Source organism: Pectinophora gossypiella, chromosome 22 (assembly GCF_024362695.1).
Source record: "Pectinophora gossypiella chromosome 22, ilPecGoss1.1, whole genome shotgun sequence".
NCBI lineage: Eukaryota > Metazoa > Arthropoda > Insecta > Lepidoptera > Gelechiidae > Pectinophora > Pectinophora gossypiella.
This window is the reverse complement of record NC_065425.1, coordinates 8,043,831-8,065,421: the sequence shown is the minus strand read 5'-3', so window position 1 is coordinate 8,065,421 and position 21,591 is coordinate 8,043,831. Positions and strand designations below refer to the sequence as shown.

The 21,591-nt window shown below is 37.5% G+C and overlaps 1 protein-coding gene across 4 annotated transcripts in view; it reads right to left on the bottom strand.

Annotated features, from left to right (window-relative positions):
• The window catches only part of LOC126377013 (glycerol-3-phosphate acyltransferase 1, mitochondrial), a 79,006-nt gene extending 57,643 nt beyond the window's left edge, over nt 1-21,363 (bottom strand). Inside the window, exon 1 of one of the 4 annotated variants that reach the window (XM_050024606.1) lies at nt 21,224-21,363. The gene's annotated coding sequence lies outside the window, so the exon portion shown is untranslated. Of the gene's footprint in view, nt 1-5,206; nt 5,321-5,354; nt 5,578-21,223 lie in introns of those variants that run through there. The other 3 variants (XM_050024601.1, XM_050024603.1, XM_050024605.1) reach the window with 3 other exon arrangements.
• Between the last annotated feature and the right edge of the window lie 228 nt (nt 21,364-21,591).

Below are 21,591 nucleotides of genomic sequence, written 5' to 3'. Positions count from 1 at the left end.
GAAACTTGTATTAGAAGATACCCGCTTGAAGAAGAAGCAGCTTGCAGCAATGGTCGGTGTATCCGAAACAAGTATTTTAAATATCCTACATCAACATCTTGGGATGACTAAGGTCAGCGCAAGATGGGTTCCAAGAATGCTCACGCCACTTCAAAAAAGCGAGCGTGTCGAGTGTTCTCGCCAGTTTTTAGAGCTCTGTGGAGAGAATAAGGAAGAAGTTATGGCCCGGATTGTTACTGGAGATGAAACCTGGGTTCACCACTATGAACCTGAGTCGAAGCAAGAGTCGATGCAGTGGCATAAAAAAGGCACACCTCCTCCAAAGAAGTTTAAGGTGTCACAATCGGCCGGAAAGATCATGGCCACTATTTTTTGGGATACAGAAGGTATTTTGCTGATTGATTATAAAGATCGTGGTGTGACTATAACGGGACATTACTACGCTTCTTTACTGGATAGATTGAAAGAGGCTATCAAGGAAAAAAGAAGAGGAAAGCTGTCAAGAGGTGTGCTCCTTTTGCACGACAACGCACCCGTCCACACGTGCCATGTTGCGACGGCTGCCATTCACCGATGCGGGTTCGAAAAATTTAACCACCCGCCTTACAGTCCAGACTTGGCCCCCAGCGATTATTATTTGTTCCCAAAAATGAAAAAGGAACTGCGTGGACGAAAATTTGGCGATGATGAAGAAGTCAAGTCTGCAGTTTCGGCCTATTTTGACAGCAAAGAGAAATCTTTTTTTTATGATGGAATAAACAAATTATTTGATAGATCCGGAAAATGTGTTAAGGTTAAGGGAGAATATATTGAAAAGGAAAAATAGTTTCGTGTTTAATTTCGACCCCCTTCCCCCTCATTCCGCGAACTTTTTGACCTCCCCTCGTATGTAACCAAAAAAGAATATGCTATTCTAGCAGAATGCGTTATAAACTTAAATAGGATGAACCAAAACAACGAAATACAATTTGTTAAACCTCCATGCGACTAGAATTAAATGAAAATAGATTACACATGAGCGGAAGGAAGTTAAATGAGCCTTGTAACACTTGGTTGTTCAAGGATCGCAGGATAAACTGACGAGCAAGTACGGACAAACCCAGGTGAAGGTCAGGGTGGGAGCCTTTGTGTTATGGATACAGATGAAAACCTTATTTGAGGCTACAAGTTGATAGCTATATTGTACAGGTAGGAAGTTGGTAGTCTTGACATGGTATGATTTTTAATAGGTGCTATTTGGAAATGAAAATAATTATATACTATTTTTGAATGAAATAGCAATCACTACTACGAATGATCTTAGGATTGAGGAATTACAGTTATTACAGTTATCTATTGTATTACAGTTACAGAATTACAGTTATTACAGAATTACAGTTATCCCTTTATTATTGACCATTTATTAATCTTATTTCTTCATTTGAATGGCAAGACGATAAAAGGATGACTTAATTTACATTCCTGATATTACGATCACTGTCCTGTTTCCAATAAATATTTAATCCCTTAAAAGGTTTTGAATTACATCAACGTTTCAGAACTAACTTTAAACCTTCCTTACGCAAGTGTAATGAAATAAAAAGAAGTTAATTGAAAATGAGCTATTAAACTCAACGAGAAATATGTAAGCCGATTACAAACTTTGGAATGCTACAACGCAAAAGAGCAGTTTTTAGGACATTTCTTACCAAGAAAGGAGGACATTGGAAAGCAAACTTGTAATCCACAATACAGCAGCATGGTGGAGAAATCTTCGTAGCAACTCCAACAGAAAAGATATCTACACCCAACAATGAGACAACTAGCCGCTTACTAGCCCACTTAAACACAGTATCATATAAACGTTTCACGCCGAAGCGTCCACAAACAAGAACCAGCAATCATAAACAAACAGCTAAGTCAATGAAGTAGAAACGACCAGCGAGACGTAAAGCTGTTAATCGTGAACGAAGTTTGCCAAGCCAAGTGTAAATTTTCACAATACCGCACCGGTGCGGCCGACGATACCAATATTTTCCACGCATCACGTATGCAGCGAATGCACGGGTACTGGGTAGCAGTCGATACACACGTTTGGCTCGGCATTTGATATTGGCACCCTACTTATATGACCTAATTTCTACAGAGTTGATACGAGGGGAGGTCAAAAAGTTCGCGGAATGGAGGGGTTGGAGGGGGTTGGTTTGCTCGTACAGGTAGCCGCTAGTTGCACACCTCATTAACAGTATATGTACCAAGTTTGAAGCAAATCGGGTCATTAACGTTTGAACTATCGACCAGCAAACAAGTGAATCGGGAAGAACTCAGCGAATATGGAGAAAATTGAACACCGCGCCGTCATTAAGTTCCTCACCAAGCAAGGAAAATCCGCTCAGACGATTTTTCAAGAGCTGTTAGCAGTTTACGCGGACTCTGCCCCTGGTAAAACCATGGTTTACAAGTGGCATAGTCTTTTCAAGCAAGGAAGAGAGTCGATTGAAGATGACCCCCGCTCCGGACGGCCCATTGAGGCCACCACACCGGAAATCATCGAAAAAGTAGAGAAACTTGTATTAGAAGATACCCGCTTGAAGAAGAAGCAGCTTGCAGCAATGGTCGGTGTATCCGAAACAAGTATTTTAAATATCCTACATCAACATCTTGGGATGACTAAGGTCAGCGCAAGATGGGTTCCAAGAATGCTCACGCCACTTCAAAAAAGCGAGCGTGTCGAGTGTTCTCGCCAGTTTTTAGAGCTCTGTGGAGAGAATAAGGAAGAAGTTATGGCCCGGATTGTTACTGGAGATGAAACCTGGGTTCACCACTATGAACCTGAGTCGAAGCAAGAGTCGATGCAGTGGCATAAAAAAGGCACACCTCCTCCAAAAAAGTTTAAGGTGTCACAATCGGCCGGAAAGATCATGGCCACTATTTTTTGGGATACAGAAGGTATTTTGCTGATTGATTATAAAGATCGTGGTGTGACTATAACGGGACATTACTACGCTTCTTTACTGGATAGATTGAAAGAGGCTACCAAGGAAAAAAGAAGAGGAAAGCGGTCAAGAGGTGTGCTCCTTTTGCACGACAACGCACCCGTCCACACGTGCCATGTTGCGACGGCTGCCATTCACCGATGCGGGTTCGAAAAATTAAACCACCCGCCTTACAGTCCAGACTTGGCCCCCAGCGATTATTATTTGTTCCCAAAAATGAAAAAGGAACTGCGTGGACGAAAATTTGGCGATGATGAAGAAGTCAAGTCTGCAATTATGGCCTATTTTGACAGCAAAGAGAAATCTTTTTTTTATGATGGAATAAACAAATTATTTGATAGATCCGGAAAATGTGTTAAGGTTAAGGGAGAATATATTGAAAAGGAAAAATAGTTTCGTGTTTAATTTCGACCCCCTTCCCCCTCATTCCGCGAACTTTTTGACCTCCCCTCGTAGCTTTTTTAAATGTGCTATTTGTGACGTTAACATGAAAAATTGGGACTTGATAGATGCAGTATTGATTACATGCTTTCAAGTCAATCATGAACCTCAGCAACCCCGGTGTCAGGGCTTTAATTGATATTGATACCCAACCTAGAACAACGTGATCATGACATTTTTATTTCAGGTAATAAAATTTCAAATGACGTCTTTGTAGTATTTTCTACTGTATAAGATAATAATATTATTTACAGAATCATGTTTGAAATCTCATTTGAGGGTTCTTGGTCACGGACGAATTACGACACGTCCAACCGTACTATTACAGGGCGTAGACCTCTGCTCATAGCCGGAGGAAGTACGGAGCACGCCTCACCACGTAGTTGTAATGCAGGTGTCTCTGGCAAACACAGTAATAACTTCTAGGAGAAAATAATGATGTAGTTTGAACAAATGAAACTATTTTCGCATGTGCAGATTCTGGTGAAAATCCAAAAATGAGTGTATCTCACACTTTTTGTTTGATCAATTAAACTTGCCAAGACGGTGTGTAGTCACCTTAGCCACGACCTGCACATTTTAATGCGATGCCTTCAATGACTCGACACACTAAGCTGGGACGCAGACAGAACAGTTATATAAAAACCGAACCAAGAATCGGGAGTCTACTACTTGTTGAATTAAACATCGCTAGTAATCAGATTGGAACCGAATTGCAGAACACTACGGTTGCTATTTGAAAGTTTAGATGCTAATTTTTGGTTGCTAATTATTTCGTAGGTTTCTTAGTCTTTCAACAGTAAATTTGAAATTTGGTTTCTTTAGATTGTTTTTCTGGGAGGAAAAGTATCATCGATACTTTTTGTTGAACTAAAAAGAGAGCACGTAGATCAAGAATAATGAGCATATTCTAATATGAAAAACCTACTCCCACATCCATTAATTTATGCCAAATCAAAACTAACGGTTATAGCTCTACATTCCTTTATAAGGATTTATCGATGAATTCTTCGATTTGATCTATTCAAATTACTCATATTCCATTCAGGATAGGTTGATGTTGTATATCCAAATCATGCTAAAGAACTAAATAAGGTTATTCGCATTTCGAGAACATTCTTTATTAGATAAAAGGGTAAAAATAACAAGTAAAAGAAGGCAAATTATAACAGAATACTATAATTTGCACTGATGAAGATAAAACGATCAAAGACAATCTTATTAAAATACCAAATGATTAAGCTGATTGGAATGCGCTGGAGCCACCATGTTTACAGACAGACGAAGCAGAGGTATTATTGATTGGCACCGAGAATAGACAATAACTGAGTTGGTAACAGACGATGGATGAAAAACAAGAGCTTGAAATGTCCGTCGTTTTGTCGAAAAATGATGTTAAAATTTATGGATATAGCGCAAGATAAATAGTAGGAAAGGAAAATGGGTGGAAAGTAGTCTATGGTCAAGAAGAAAGTAATTCACACGGATCCTTTGTAGTTCATTGACCGGGAATAAGCGAATGATGTGTTCTGTTGCAATGGCTGTGTATTGAAAGAAATGATGACACTTTTATATTTTATAGATATGGTGATAAGCAGTTTGAAAATCAGTAATTAGCATAAAGGGTGATGCAATTTTTTTAAGTATGTAGGTGACTTTTTATATAGCACTGGTACTACACTTATTCAACAGGCTTTATATTCCTTCAATTCAACGAGCTAAAATTCCACCAGTATAACTCGCCTGGTGGCAGTGGCACTGTATCAAGCCATCCATAAACGCATACCTACCTATTGCATGCTAACTGAAAGTGAAATCGACAGCCCGCTATATATGTACTATACGAAACATATTTCCGAAAGTTTATCAAACAAAACTAAAATGATTTCGATAGTATTTTTCATTTTTTATTCGTAATGTCATCATTTTCTAGGTTACCTTTGGATAACTGACCGCACGTAACTTTGAATTTGACGTTTCACTTTGGAATGTACAAGATTTTTATTAGTCTTAATAAAACACTGTTATAATAACGAGATAGAAATGCACTTCGAAGCGGAGAGATTGGAGAGAACAATTTTATTTGTTTATGTAACACCGGCGCGTGTTTTGAGCGCGAGCGCGGACAAGCGGTCGTGCGCACGGACAACGCGAAACTGAGCGTCTTTATTGTCTGTACACTGCGCGGGCGCTGTTGCGCACCACGCGGCGCGCGCATACTTAGAGGTCGACACATTCAGAAGAAAATGGAAAATTTAAAGACGACACATGCGTTTGAACAGTTGGTGATGAAGTTAATGAAGAACAAAAAGAATATACTGAAAGGTAAAAAAAAGAATATGACAATTTACAGGTTATTTAATTTAATCTTGGTTTTCATTCGTTTATGTTGACCAGAAGTAACTAAGACAGGAGTAACAATTTATTTTATACGTGATTAAAATTATGTTTAGTAGTGGTTTTAGAATCTATACAAAAAATATTACGTGGCGGGAAAGACAGAAAGGTTCAGGTTAGGCTCTTATTTTTATAGCATTTCTTATTCATACCGAAATTAGAAGCAAAATTATGCCAATTAGCTGTACCTTAGCCGAATGGTATGTTTCCTATTTATGTACATACATAAATGCAATTTCCGTTAAGGAAAACAGTTGACATAGCTTAATAAATTATTCGTGGGTAGGTCTTGGTCCTGCGTGTTGGGAAACATACAGGTTTTATTAGTTTAAGGTAATCCGGTGTGAGAGGAGGTGGTCCTATAGGTGGCTTATGATATGATCAATAAATTAGGTATAGGCATTTTATTGGAAAAGTTCTCATATAAAAAAACCGAGTAACTGCGCCCCACTCGAGTCAGGTCCCCCGTGCGCTCCAAACAAATAGATGTATGTAAATTAATGGAAACGCGTGTTGCTGCGCTGGCAACAGACAAAATAGCAATAATTTTTATTCTGTCAGATAAATAATATTTCAAGGATAGTATACTTAGTGCACATCTTAATTGATTTATTATACGCATAATTATAGATAAGGGAAACAAAAACAAAGTCGATCAGAAGTACACGACATGAAAACAATGATTCCTTATTTCTGTCTAAAAGTATTAACATAATCCAACTTAATGTGACTTTATCTACGATATAAGAAAACATGTTATTCAAATTAAATGCCACGGATTTGACGTAGGTTTTGACGTATTTTTACAAGTGCCAAAACAAAAAGAAGTATAAAAATATAGATATTCAGAGAACGCGAACATCTCGTGTCTTATCAAAAAATAAAAGACATGGCTTTAGGCAGAGAAAGTTGGAGAATGCTAAGTCGCCAAGAACGTGGCTAGTAAGTTAAAGAAGTAGAAGAAAAAATAATAACTACGAGTAACATCATCATCTCCCTAGCGTTATTCCGTTTTTATACATGGTCCGCTTATGTGGTGTACGTAGCAGTGGAGAAGGTTCTCCACTGCCAAGAAACCTATTATTCTGACGTCGCTAACTGACGTATCAAAAATTTTTAGCGAATCTGATTTGCACCGTTTATTAATATGACACAAATTATTTTAGCAAAAAATTGCAGACACGTCAGTTTGTCAAGCCACGATATTGTGGAGAGATCAAAGGCCCTAACTCCAAAAGCCAATTCGCGGGGCTGTTCTTGGACAGGACTCAAGTGGTCGTGAATGGTCCAATTGCCATCCAGGCTTCAATCGTCGCAATTGGTTAACACTGGTAATTGATCGCTCTCGAACGATCTGTCACACAAAGTGCACGCAAGGCATTGCGTGTCTCGGGAACACGGGATGAGGATTTCAAAGTGTAGTGTAAGTGTTTGTAAGTGTTTGTAAGTGTAAGTACTTTTACACCTACTCCGAGCCAGCTACGTTTAAGTCCCATGTAATATTGCAATACAACAGAAACTTTACGGTCACGAGCATTAATATGTATACACTTTGGTAGGTACCATGTCACATTAACTTTTTTGACAAATTGAACTGTTAGTCTCACTAAATGTCAAATATGTTAGTGCGACAGAGTCCTAAAGTGGGTACATTATATTGCTCATGACTGTACAAAAAAGGTTATTATAAAGTTAGTGATTATTTAGAAGATATGAATGTATGGGATTCACTATCTGAGAACTGATATTAGGCAGCTAAACTCAATCGTATAAAAAATTTTTACGTTTATTTTTTTAAAAAGAACGTCTAGGGCCCTTTGCAGAGGTTTTTCTTGCAGCTTCTTTTCCCCGGTTATACAGGTTGTGAGAAGCTGCAGTAGTTTTAGGCGGATGAGACGTTCGTTATGTAAAAAATATTCAAAGTGTAACTAAGTTACCTACTGAATAAAGATATTTTTGAATTTGAATTTGAATAGGCGCGCTCGAGCGCTCCCGGATTTGAGCCCGGTCAAATATCCGGTTAATCAATTATTTGGGGAAAACCACGTGAAATCAATTATCTATGATTCAAAATCAAATACACTTTATTGCACACAAGCATGAATTCAAACTCAAAAGTCGAACTGTGAATTAGTAAGACAATATTAGTTTGTTTATAGGCTATAAGTACCTACTCAAAACCGGTAAGCGTGTACGAAGACAGCCAAGGGTGGAAAAATCAAAAGTGGTGTGTAAGGATAGCATGTGGATTCCGTAGTTTTATCCTACCTTAATAGACAGACATTATTGAGATCATAGGTATATAAAGATCCTTGAAATCAATAACCGATCACCCATTTATCAGCTGATACCATCCATTTTCGCAATCATTTGTGATTAACAGTGAATGCTACGGGACCTTAATAGAAAAATTAGTACGTTAAATTGTTCGGCTACGAACTACTTACCGTGTCCACAGACACAGTCGATGTATAATTACAATTTTTGAATTTGTTTGCATTGCGCACTTAATTTTACATGCGCAAATGTCAAATTGCAATTTTGTATTTTAGATGAATTGCTTCGATCTGGCTTTTTAACCCCCCAGGTCATACATACGGGTGACCTTAAATAGATGTACTTAGAACGAGTTGAGGATAGATTTTACCCTAGATTTTTTATGAAATAGCTTTTAACAGTTCCGCAGTTTAGAACCATACCACATTAACTTATTTGACAAACATAATTTGACGTCTCACTATCTGACAAATACATTAATGCGAGTATAACAAATATATTAATTATTAATTATATTAATGCGATAAGATTCTAAACCGCCTCCATAATAATGATAGAGCTCGAAACCGTGAAACATCCCTCACAGATTAGCAACTACTTTCACCGCGACGCGACGGCAAGTGAAACGCCAATGACAGATATAAGTATCATTAGGTTGCCCGTCAGAAATTGCTATTTAGCAATAAGGCCGTATTGTATTCCTTTTTTCCTATTTGTGATTGTTATCTTTCTTTTTGGACGGAAGGGGCAAGTCACAGGGACTGTAACCTGGAACCTGACAGAGGGCAGTAACTGTCAGTACTATTCAGAGGCGGAGGACAGGAGTCCTAGTATGACTACTCTGGGCGCCATCCCACTTGCGTCAGACAGATTACTGCGGGGCGGAAGGCAAGAGGGAAACCACTGCCCTATTTTTCCCTAAAAAAGTAGCATGGAAAATGCTGCACCGACAAGAGCGTGGCTCTTAAATTGACGATGATGATGATCTTTCTTTTTATTATTATGATTTTATTACAAATCCCCACGCCTCACCGAGCTTTCTGTTAGACCCACGTGATTGGTGACGTGTCGAGCCATATCGCCGTCTGTAATGGTCGAGCCAACTGTGCTAGTGGAAACTTCACATAAATTAATAACTCACCATCCTAGTTCATCTTGCGATGGATGTACCTCTAACTTCACAATTGGGATATAGTCGTAAGCTTATGAGTTATTACAAATAATCGACAAGATGAAGATTACCTAACTCGTGCAGAAATACCCAGGACACAGTCATACGTGGGTTGACATTTTGTAACTTGCCAAAGGTCTATGAGCACAGGCATTTGAAACGGTCCCACATAAAGTTAAAATGTAGACACTATGGCTCTTTAACGGCATTCGAGGGGAATGTAAAATGTCACCTCTGTGAACAATAGAATGTAGCAACGGTGGTTACATTCTCGTTTGACGTGAGCTTAAATTATAGAAAATAGTTTATACCTATCATGGGCGGATCCAGGGGGAAGGGGGGGTTGGGGTAAGGAGGGGGGGGGGGGGGGGGGTTCATGGGTGCACTGCAATTTTATCTAATACGGAGATAGGTTGTCTGCGACCTGTAGGGCTAACACGCGCAACGTGATAAAATTTTGTCACGGTCATTTTACCGATTCTGACGATATAATTATGTCGTTTTGTCGAATTTCCCACTGAGAACGTTCCCGGCAGAAAAAAAGCGCAAAACTTATGTAAAAATAACTTTATTACCTAACCTTGAAGCAGATAACACAAGAAAGTAATAAGTATGTTATATATTTATTTGCATGTATTTATTGGCAAGTTGTACTTATAGTTTGTACCCGCAATCTTTCAATTCTTTTTTAACATTTTTCCTCACCTTACGGTTGTCTGGAAGAAATCGCTTTAAGCGATAAGGCCGCCATTTGCCATGTACTTAGTTAAGAGACTTTTTGTAATTATTTCTTTTTATTTTGGTGCAATAAGGTGTATTTGTATTGTATTGTGTTATAACACCAGAGAAGAAGAAATAACAATTTGTAGAAGAAAAGCAGCCACCTTCTTTACTATTAAAGAGTTTATACAACGGGATAATTCCCACTTTGGGAACATCCCCGGGAAAGGCACATCACTGCTTCCAACGATGTATTTGGTAGTAAACGTAAATGAGTACCAATTAAATATGGTCGGTTAGTAGCCGGCCGGAAAAGAGAACCTTATTGAAGACTATAGAGAACCGGAGAGGAAATATGATTGGCCACCTGACACGAATCATTTATAACTAACATTATAGAAGGAAAAATTGAAGGGAAGAGAGGAAGGGGTAGACCTAGGATAACATTTATGAAACAAATAAAAGAGAAGGTGCAGGTCGTGTCGCATCGGGAGGTGAAGGTTTTGGCGGGAAGAAGAGAGGAATGGTGGTTACTCCACCGACAAGAGCGCAGCTTTTAAATAGAGAGAGAGAGTAGCCGGCTGTTTAATCGTGTTAAATTACCATCTAACGGGAACCTGATTACCACTTGTTTTAAAAATAGTGTCCTTTGGTATAGTGTTGTTTGAATAGGGCTTTCATTCTCATTCATTTATTGTATGACACAAACATAAATTGAGGTGGAACATAGAGGATACATGTGACGCCCTGCAAGGCCTTATAATAATAATAATAAGATAATGGCCCTGATTCCTGCAGACACAAATTTTATTTTAAGTTATACCCGTCATTTTCTTATCCGCCGAAAAGGAAAGGGACGGATGATTGACAACTATCACGTTGGTCTAACAGAAAGCTCGAAGTGTCGGTGCTTAGGTCATCATGTGACGGATGTACCTCTGACTACGCCAATTGGGATATAGTCGTGATTCTATGTGTACGAAATCTAAGGTGAGAAATATTGAAAAATATTTAAAAACCCGTTTCCGTATTACCGACAGAAAATAAACAAAGGAGGAAAATAAAAGATGCGCCACATTGTCAAAGCAATTCATCTAAAAAGCAATATTGAATTTTGCGCTTATAAAAGTAAGAGCGCAATGCAAACAAATATCAAATAGCAATATTGCTTTTTGTGGTGTGGCCATTTCAAACCCCCCAGCGCACCTACTCGCGCTTTTTGTACGAAACTATCAATAGCCAATCGCCGTCATACGTCATAAAACCTAATAGCTACTAGTCAACGACTAAGTTACTCTACATCTTACGATACCCTCAGGGTAGACTACCTACTATTATAAAATTATGGGATGCTCTTTAATTGGGTCGTGTACTAGATTCAAAATAAATTATGAAATTCTGATTACTAAATAAAGACAGATTCAAAAGTAACGAAAAACGTTTTCTTTTTTCTATTTAATTTATTAGTGAACTTTAATAAAAAAAAACTTAATAAGTCTGACATTTTATTACTTTTTTCTATGACGTCACAGTGTGCAGAAATTTCAAAAAAAGAATATCAATAAATTCAAAAATTTTTTTTTTCAAAATTGGCTTAAATAGTTAACGCTTTTTGAACGTCAATAATTAAATTACATATTATGTAACTAGCTGTAAAACTACTACCACATCGCGAAGCTGAATCGCTGAGCACCAACGCTTTTGTCCTCAAAGAATTATTATGTTCATGAGCAATTCATCACACTAGACTTTAACGACTAGGGTGATAAGCCAAATGGTCATTGTATTTGTCCATGAACGGAACTAGGTAGCCATTTGTATTTTTACGGTAAGTTAAAATGGTGTAAAACTCACCGATAGCGTTTCATTTCGATTCTGTATTTTCTACATATGCCCTTTAACTTCAATTTTACCTGATGTAGAAGAAAACTGCTTTTCAAATGTATTTTACGAATACAAAGTCGAAAGACCGAACGTCCTTTTAAAATCCAAACCCTATTTTGTGTGGAAATCTCGGTCTTAGGAGGTTAATACTATTTAAATCAACTTTGTAGGTATCCATAACTTACTAAGATGATCCGTGCTTCGGAAGGCTCGGATGGCTCGGACTTAAAGTGCAAGTGCGGCACTGTTCCCCAAACGATGGAACATCTAACATCGTGTCCTGCGCGCCCGAACACCTGCACGCAGGAGGATCTGATGAGCGCTGCAGATAGCGCCATACTTGTTGCCAAGTTTTGGGCCGATACTATTTAGTTTGCCATCGACACGATAACAAGTTGATAAACATCTCAATAAAAAATGCCGTGTTAGTAAACGGTTTTCCCATTTTCCCGCTATCTATCTACAAGTTAACACTCGCTTTGCAACAAATTAACCCTTTCGGGGTCATCGCGACTATTCACGACACCGATCTTGAGGCATGATTAGGTCACGTTTTAAAACGTCACTCGTCATATCGGGGTTAAGATGCACGTTACGGGGGTCGCTCGGTGACATTGCCGTGTCCTCTGTCACGGCACTGATCGATTGACATGTCATATTAAACTGGACGTGTTATGGATAGTAGAGAACAGACGCGCGTACATTTGAACTGTGGTATATCTATGTTGTTTGCTTACGGTTTTTCTGTCATGTCATATATGATTGGAATTTTGTTTCTGTTTCTCAAATAATCAGTTGCACGAGGTCCACCAGATGCTGCAGACCTCAGTGACAAAAGACCAATCTTAGCTAATTACAAGATTTAGGGAGATCTGTGGTATATCTATGTTGTTTGCTTATGGTTTTTCTGTCATGTCAAATATGATTGGATTGACTTGTCATAGCGCCCTATCTAGCCCAGTACCATAGATTAAGGAATAATACTACATATAGAACGACAACTCTTCGCTCCCCAGCGGATGAGCTAGGTCTGACTAATAAGATTATTCCATAATTACATACTTAATCATCTTAATTCATGATAATCTTAGCCTACGAAGTAGCTGAAGACGTGACAGACGACACAATATGACGAAGAGACATTTCGATAACAAAACTTGAAGCGATTTTTTTGTCCACCAGTGTAGTTGGGTAACGACTCTGTGGTCCAGTGGTTGAGCGTTGGGCTCACGATCCGGAGGTTTTGGGTTCGATTCCCGGTGGGGACATATCACAAAAATTACTTTGTGGTCCCAAGTTTGGTTAGGACATTATAGGCTGACCACCTGATTGTCCGAAAGTAAGATGATCCGTGCTTCGGAAGGCACGTTAAGCCGTTGGTCCCGGTTACTACTTACTGATGTAATTAGTCGTTACATGAGCCATGTCAGGGGCCTTTGGCGGATCAATAGTAACCCTGACACTAGGGTTGATGAGGTCGGTATTCCACCTCACAACCCACACGATAGAAGAAGAGTGTGGTTGGGTGGGTACCTAATGTTTGTATACCTAGTGTGTTATTTAGAGTGCATTAAAGTATTTTGTAATTATATTGCATTGTATCCTTGATACGGGGTTGATAATTTTTGCAGCTTTGTGAAAAACAAAGGTTAACGAAGGTGAACAAAATGACAAGAGCAATATATCAAGTGACAACACGTATGAATATTTAACAGATTAATTAACAATTATATTGATAACAGACGGATATTCGATAAAAAAGGAACTCTCATTTTGCATGATAATTTAGAATACGAAGTCCATTTATTTATGTTGCTAGGGGCTACTACTAGTTTGTGTAAGTAGCACAGACAATCACGTAGGAGATCGCGAATGACCCATGTTATGTTTTAGGGGAATTTCAACCCCATAGAAGACCTTTAACATTTAACAATAAGCAACTAAAAGAAAGGAAGAAAAAACATTTATTTCCATATTGGACGCCACATTCAACAAACTTCAATTTACTTTAAAAAAAAAAACAATAAGACAAAACACATAATAACGGGTTCTTACCGCGTTTAAAATAGGGATATGAGACTCCCGATATTAACCATAATAACCGCGTAAACTTAAAACAATGAATAAGACAAAAGTAATTAAAAATATATCAATCACCTAAACTAGACATCGTGGCCGTCCAAAATAATAAAAAAAGGATCTCCCATGGTATAAGAAAACCAGGTATGCTCAATCCTATGACAAGCCGCCATTGCTATGCCATTGCGTCAGTGTTACCATTCATGCACCGTTCCGCTCCAAATTTTAATAAATGGCTTCTTGCCACTGGTGCCTGGAAGAAATTGCTGCTTAGCAATAAGGCCAGATTGTACTGTATCTTTCGTGCGGGTGTGTAAAACTTGTTTTGTGTGTTGTGAGCAAAGTATATTTGTATTGTCATTTTCAATTAGTTTCATTAAAATCCGTCAATTTATTTCGTGACGCGAATTATTATTTCAAACCTAGTTTATCTTTAGTCTTCGTTTTGTAACAAGGCGGTGTAAGTGTGCCCTACATATAACACCTTAGCCATAGACTATCAAAACTATTCTAGAATTGCTATAGCTAAAATATTTATGGTTGACTTGGTCATAAACGACGTGACAACAAGACAAGAGCGTGGCTCTTAAATTGATGATGATGATGGTCATAAACAGTAAGTATATACAAAAGTTCTTTTTTTCAGACTTCAAAACAACACTATTTAAACACTAGTGTTAAATGTTACTAAAGTCAAGACGATAACCCGTTGAGGGTACTTAAAATATTCCACAGACAACTCAAAGTCCGTAATAATATAGACCATCCAAAGTCCAATAAGTAGGTACCTACCTATAATTTAATTTATAAATTAAATAGAGTACGCAAAAAATAATTTGCACGTGGAAACCCGTGGGAAAGTAAAGCGAGGAATGCGATTATTTGATAATTAGACACATAATGGTGCTTATTCGGGCGGACATAGGTGCTAATTCCTGTAGACACCATCTAATTTTATTTTAAGTTATACCTGTCATTTTCTTATCCGCCAAAAAGGAAAGAGATGGAATGAATGAGTTAATGAATTTATAACCCGGGCAAATCAGCTGGCATGCAACCCGTTTGTCGTGTGCTGCCAACTTAATTCTGTCGGGATATTGGCCAATGTAAACCCGTCCTTTTCCTTTTCGGCGCATAAGAAAACTTAAAATAAAATTAGATGGTGTGTACTGGAAGTAGCACCATAATAAAATTAACCTAATTTTGTAGCTCTTAAGATACTGCCGTCCTTCACTTGCCATAAGTGCATGAAAGAGATAGCGCTAGTTTTAGTCCTTTTAAATTAAGGTAAACTAAATTGGTGGTTGCCCGAATCGACACCAATATAAATTAGCAATAAGTAACCCAAAAGTTGGTCCTTATGCGCCGGCGCAACCCCTATACTTGTGCAGTTTATTTGTATCTTGTATTTTCTTAATCATCGGCATTTCTTACTTAGAGGAAACGTACTTGGAGGAAACAAGAAAAGTATGTTAAGATCAAAGCAAACAATTTCATAGCCTCTGCTTACCCCCACTGGAAAATAAGCGTGTGTATGTATGTATGTTAATCAACTTTATGTTCTTGACGTCAAACCAAGATAACTAAATATCTTATTGTGTCACATACGCTTCTTAAGCACGTCAACGATTGTGAAAATTAGATCGGACAGTATAAGTATACATAAATTGGCAAATAACCTTTTGAAGGAAAGAACTTAGTAAAAAAAATTTGAAGCAAAGTATATAAGTATTATGTTAAAGGGACAAGAAGGACAGAGGGGGAAGATGACTTAATAAGACACGAGGAATTTATCAAAAACATCATAAAAGGGAAGATAGAACGAAAGAGAGGAAGGAAATTAAAGCGAAGGCGAACGTCGTGTCTTATTAGGAAGTCAGAGAATTGGTCTTTGATAAACACAAACGGAGAATGCTCCGATAATGCACCGATAAGAGCGTGGCTGTTGAATTAATGATGATGATGATGCTAAAAGAGCGAAAGCCTGGAAAGTATGTGAGATAAAGATAAGATGGGTTAGTGATTTCATCTTTCTGCAAATTACACAAATTCTCATTTGTAAGTACATGTTGAGTGTTTTTGTTTTTCTTTTTGCATTGTTATGTTATTATTTTATGTTCGTGTAAGTGCCTATTTAAATTGAAGGGAAGAGAGGAAGGTGTAGACCTAGGAGAACATTTATGAAACAAATAAAAGAGAAGGTGCAGGTCGTGTCGTATCGGGAGTTGAGGTTGAGGTTTTGGCGGGAAGATGAGAGGAATGGCGATTACTCCACCGACAAGAGCGCAGCTCTTAAATAGAGAAAGAGAAGTGCTTATGTAATGTGGCGTCCAACATATTAATAAATATTTTTTTCTTTCTAAATGTAGCTATGTCGTCACAGTAGCCAATAAATAACTCTTTGTTCGCCGTAGTCCGGTTTACACACCTTGGTGTTACAGAGTCGTTTGTGTCTTTATGATGAAAAGTACATTTAAGTTTAGTTATTGTCATAAATCATATAAAGGAAAATATCTCTGGAAAGTATAGATATTTGAAAAAATACATTTTGGTCGAGTATCATTTGCTTTCAGTGTATTTTTCTAATATTGAATTATCGTTAGTTACTAGAACGACACAAATATCATCTGAAATGTTTACAAATAAAGTAATTCTGGTTATCTGTTTATCAGAAGCTATGGAATATCAATATAATTGCACGTTTTATAAGGTTTACATTATCAACAAGCACTTTAGCCCGTTAGTGACACAAGTAATGCTTTGTTTACATTCAGTGCAAGTGTACCGAAAGGACAATGACTTGAATGTACTTACTTACATGTACATATTTATTGCGAGATTCTTTATTCCGGAATGAAACAAAGAATATTAGCCATATTATTACTATTTGGCCATGTTAGGGGCCTTTGAGGCTCAGTAATAACCCTGACACCAGGGTTGATGAGGTTGGTATTCCACCTCACAACTCACACGATAAGAAGAAATAATATTATCAGGAACTATAACATAATGAAAACTTTGAGGGATGATTCAGACCATGATTCTGAGTTACTTAATATCAAGTGGAATTTTCCGTCGCAAAAGTGTGGAACGTAAAATAATTTAAAAAATAATTTAAGAAAATCCACTTGATATCAACTCAGAATCCTGGTCTGAATAATCGCCCTCGGTATTTGTTACGTTGTCACTAACATCCTGTATAATGGGGCAGGGAAGGGAAGGGGTAGACGAAGAAAGTTTATGAAACAAATAAAAGAGAAGGTGCAGGTCATGTCGTATCAGGAGGTGAAGGATTTGGCGGAGAAAAGAGACGAAAGGCGATTACTCCACCGAATAGTGCGCAGCTCTTAAATAATGAGAGAGGTAATAGATAGGCTACGTACACTAAAAGGTGTTATTATTTGTAATCTATACTCTCACAAATCTAATCTATACTAATCACTATATAGTATAAAACAACGTCGCTTTCTGTCCCTAAATCCCTATGTACGCTTAAATCTTTAAAACTACGCAACGGATTCTGATGCGGTTTTTTTTTTAATAGATAGAGAGATAGAGGAACGTTTACATGTACATATAACATCCATTAAATAGTGGAGAAATACTGTTATTTTAGAGGTTTTTAATGTGATGTCGTATATTCATTTTTCCTAAGCATTGAACTGGACCGAAGCCGGGCCCGGAAAGTAACTGTCCGCTACATTCATTTTCCGTGCGTTCCATTAATTGTCCGTGGGTCGGAGGGCACGTTAACGGACGCACCGGACGCACGCGTCTCACTGTTAGGCATAGGCCTAACAGTGGGACGTATATCAGCTGTTTATGATGATGATAATGACATTAATTTTCACACGAAACCCCTGGGCAGTATTGGATAAAATTTAACACATACCTAGGTCATAGTCATAACCCTTCAGTTAGGATTTACCAAGTATTTATTGCGAGTAACCGAAATCCACGCGAGCGTAGTCGCGGGCTACACAACCTTAATATTTTAACCTTAAGGTGCAGATAAAACTCGGCTTTATTTATTTCATCATTATTTAGGTACTAATTATTAATTGTTGCCTAATTAGGAAACACACATACCTATTATCCTTAGATTTAGGTTTTAAGATAATTTAGACAATGGATTGCGCTAATACTAGATTAGAACAAGACATTATGTTTTAGAAATCTAGATTTTCAAAGATAATTAAATTATAATTACCTGCAGGAGAATCCGGTGGATGTAACGAGGTTAGAATTATTATAATAATATTAGATATATTATTAAGGTTTTATATTACGTGTTAGTTTAGCAAAAGCTAGTATTTAGGTCAAAGATAATGTTTTCTTGAAGCAATGTGATAAACATAGGCCTTCATTTGCTACTAGAGATGTTCTAATTATTCGTATTTCTATTGGCCACGTTATAAACCACTCGCAACGTTACTTGTACCAACTTTTGCTTCCCACATTTTCTTGGATTTTTAAAATTTTTTTCGGGTTTTCTACATTCCCGAAAAATGCGTTTATTATATTAAAAGTATGTGAATGTAGAAGCCCACATTCCCACATTCCGTAGAAATGCGTTTCGAAGGTATGTGACCGTTTTGGTCGGTTTTCCCTTCGCGGGTTGGAACTTCAGACAGGCAGTCTCTTTTGTAAAACTGGACCTGTCTAATCTTCAAGTTAGGTAAGCGGGCTCTGATGAAATAATGATGATGACATAGCTTAATACGTTGACAGTCCAGTGTACCATATACGGGCCATGACGGATTAGCTCCATACGTCCGTGACCCATACATGGGTCACTAAGAAACTACCAGGTACGCAAACGGGCGGGTGCTCCACTTAGGATCCCGTATACATTCATTATTTACGTTTTTAACAGGACGTTTAAAAATTGAAGTAATATGCGGGTATTAAACCTTCACCTCTGTGCCATGTTTGTCATAAGGTCGATGACCTTTACCATATTTTGTTGGAATGTGCCCGGAATTTAGTCGTGAGAAGAAAGGTTTTTCGCTTTCAGGGTGTGATTTCTCTTGGCAACGGAGAAGTCAATTGCTGGTTGGCAGAGCCACTATCAAGTAAGGCTTTTTAATTTATACTATCTGGTTGACCAATCTGTTGCCTAAGGGATAGGTACACGAAAGCACCTATGAGGCTGGCATGATCACTCAGGGTGTTCAAAGCCTCGTTAAAAATAAGAATAAAAAATATATATATGCGGGACTTACAAGGAAGTCAAAGCATTTCGTATGAGGACTGTCAACGTGTTAAGTTTCGTTGGAGCTATTCTGTAGGGACCATCGTAACAAACGAAAATATGTCAATGCGTGTCATCGCGCCGTGTTACTCAATTGTCGCTGGATATGCATCGGTTTCGCAAACTACATGCGACCATACGTACAGTCATGAGCAATATAATGTACCCACTTTAGGACTCTGTCGCACTAACATATTTGACATTTAGTGAGACTTATAGTTCAATTTGTCAAAAAAGTTAATGTAACATGATACCAAAGTGTATACATATTAATGCTCGTGACCGTACAGTCACACGCACTAATGAAAAAAAAAACAAAATTGAGCGCGTTTTCGCACTAATCCGAATCCTATCCGGTCCGGGTTTGTCAAATGACGGAGTCGTCACAAAACAGAGGGGTTTAAAAAGGCCACTCTATAAAAAAAGTAATATTGCAATTTGACATTTGCGCAATCAACAAATGTCAAATAACAATTTCTGTGGCGTTTTTAACTTACGCAATACATCCGTCACCTGTAGGACTAGCAAAGTAACGACGTGAGTAGCGCGACTAAATGTCAAAGTGCGACTAACTGTCAAAGAGAGATAGAGCCTATCTCGCGCCATCTCGCGGCATGCTATCACTAACGTTAGACACTTGAAAGAAAATGAGGGACTTTTTAAGCTATGTTAATTGTGGAGCACGCTGCATTTTTTATTCACTCAGTTAAAAATAGAAATAGGTTCAGAATAGGAGTTGTTTTACATTTCCATTTTGATTATTTTCAGTCTGAAGCTAAGGTGGATCGTATTTCCTTCCACTGAAGGGGCTCGAAGGATGCGACTGGTGGCCTTAATGAAGGATGGGTGGCCTTCCCAAATCTGGGTTGCCAGATATACTGGGTGCTACTGACTGCACCCAGGTATTTATATTCCCAAGAAAGGAGTCCGAAGGGCTGCAGTACCCTAACAGGAAGGGATACCACTAAATCAATGTACAATTAGTTTGTTTAATTCCCAAATGAAAAATAATAAATAAAGCTAGACTTCTGGCCGAAGGGATGTATCCCCTTTTCTATGGTAAACCTGGCGGTGGCCCGTGCACCACGGATACAACACAAAAGGGCTGACTTTGTGTGACTGTTAATTTTGACATTTATTTTCCATTGCATTGAGACAAGACTTTTTTATTATCAGTTCATTGCCAATTTTAATATTAAAACAAATTCAAAGTATGTATGATGCTTTTTAAAAATAGTTCATTTTCATTAATAGATACAGAAAATACTTTATTGAGCTCAAGGGACACAAAATAAAAAAAATATATATATTTTAATTTAGTTTTACAATAATAGTAATTTGAAACCAAAGCAGAAGCCTCATGGAGGTGCAAATGCAAAGTAATGTAAATGTTACCATGACTGACATATATACATAAACTCACGCCTATTTCCCATTAGGGTGAACAGAGACAATAGAATTCCATTAGCTTCAATACTTACAAGCCATTGAAAGAGGTAGCCTTTCCCCCAACAGTGGGATGCATACAAAGGATAATTAAATCTAAATGACACCAAAACCACAGTATTATATTCTTATACTTTCCTTGAAGAGTTTATTTATCACAATAGTGTATTTTTTATCTGAAATATACATCTAGGGCATATTTAAACACATGTAAAGTATATAGAAATAGTATACTAAGACAATGTAAGAAACTAAAAGACGCAAAATGATACCATCACATCTCATTCACGCTTTTTAAACTCAGTGTAAAAAAAAACAGAACGGACGCGGGACTACTGCTTACAAAACTATCTTTAGAAACAAAGTAAGTCTAAAATTATAAATTTACCCTGAGTCCTAACCTAACTTTTAAAGAAAACTGTAAAGTATTTATTAATTTAACACATCAACAGTTTAATATGCCTTATAAGTCAGGAAATGCATCGGGAAATACCAAACAAAATACGCTTAACGAATTAATATAAGTTCGGCGATAAACTTATAATTCATTTTTTAAAAAGATATAAACTAGGTACTTACTTGTAATTTCGGCAACTCTAGACTGCAGCAAAGTTCCTGATGCTAGGAAAACTTTTTAAAAAGCATTTAATGCATGAAACATAAATAAAACAGATAAAAGAGAAAATTTTCAGTTTCAAGCATTGACACAACTTATTTTGGTTGCTATTAGATTTTTTAGGATTTCCCTTATTTCTCCAGCAAATGTAATAAGGGTTGTAATACAAGAAAAGACAAAATATCAATACGGCATAAATTTTAACTTTAGATGGAAGTATTTATTTTCTTCATGAAAAAAGAGAACTTAATATTGTTCAACCCACATCCAACCCTAGTATCAATGTGAATATGTATGTACAAAGAATTACCTTAATATTGCGAAACCAGTA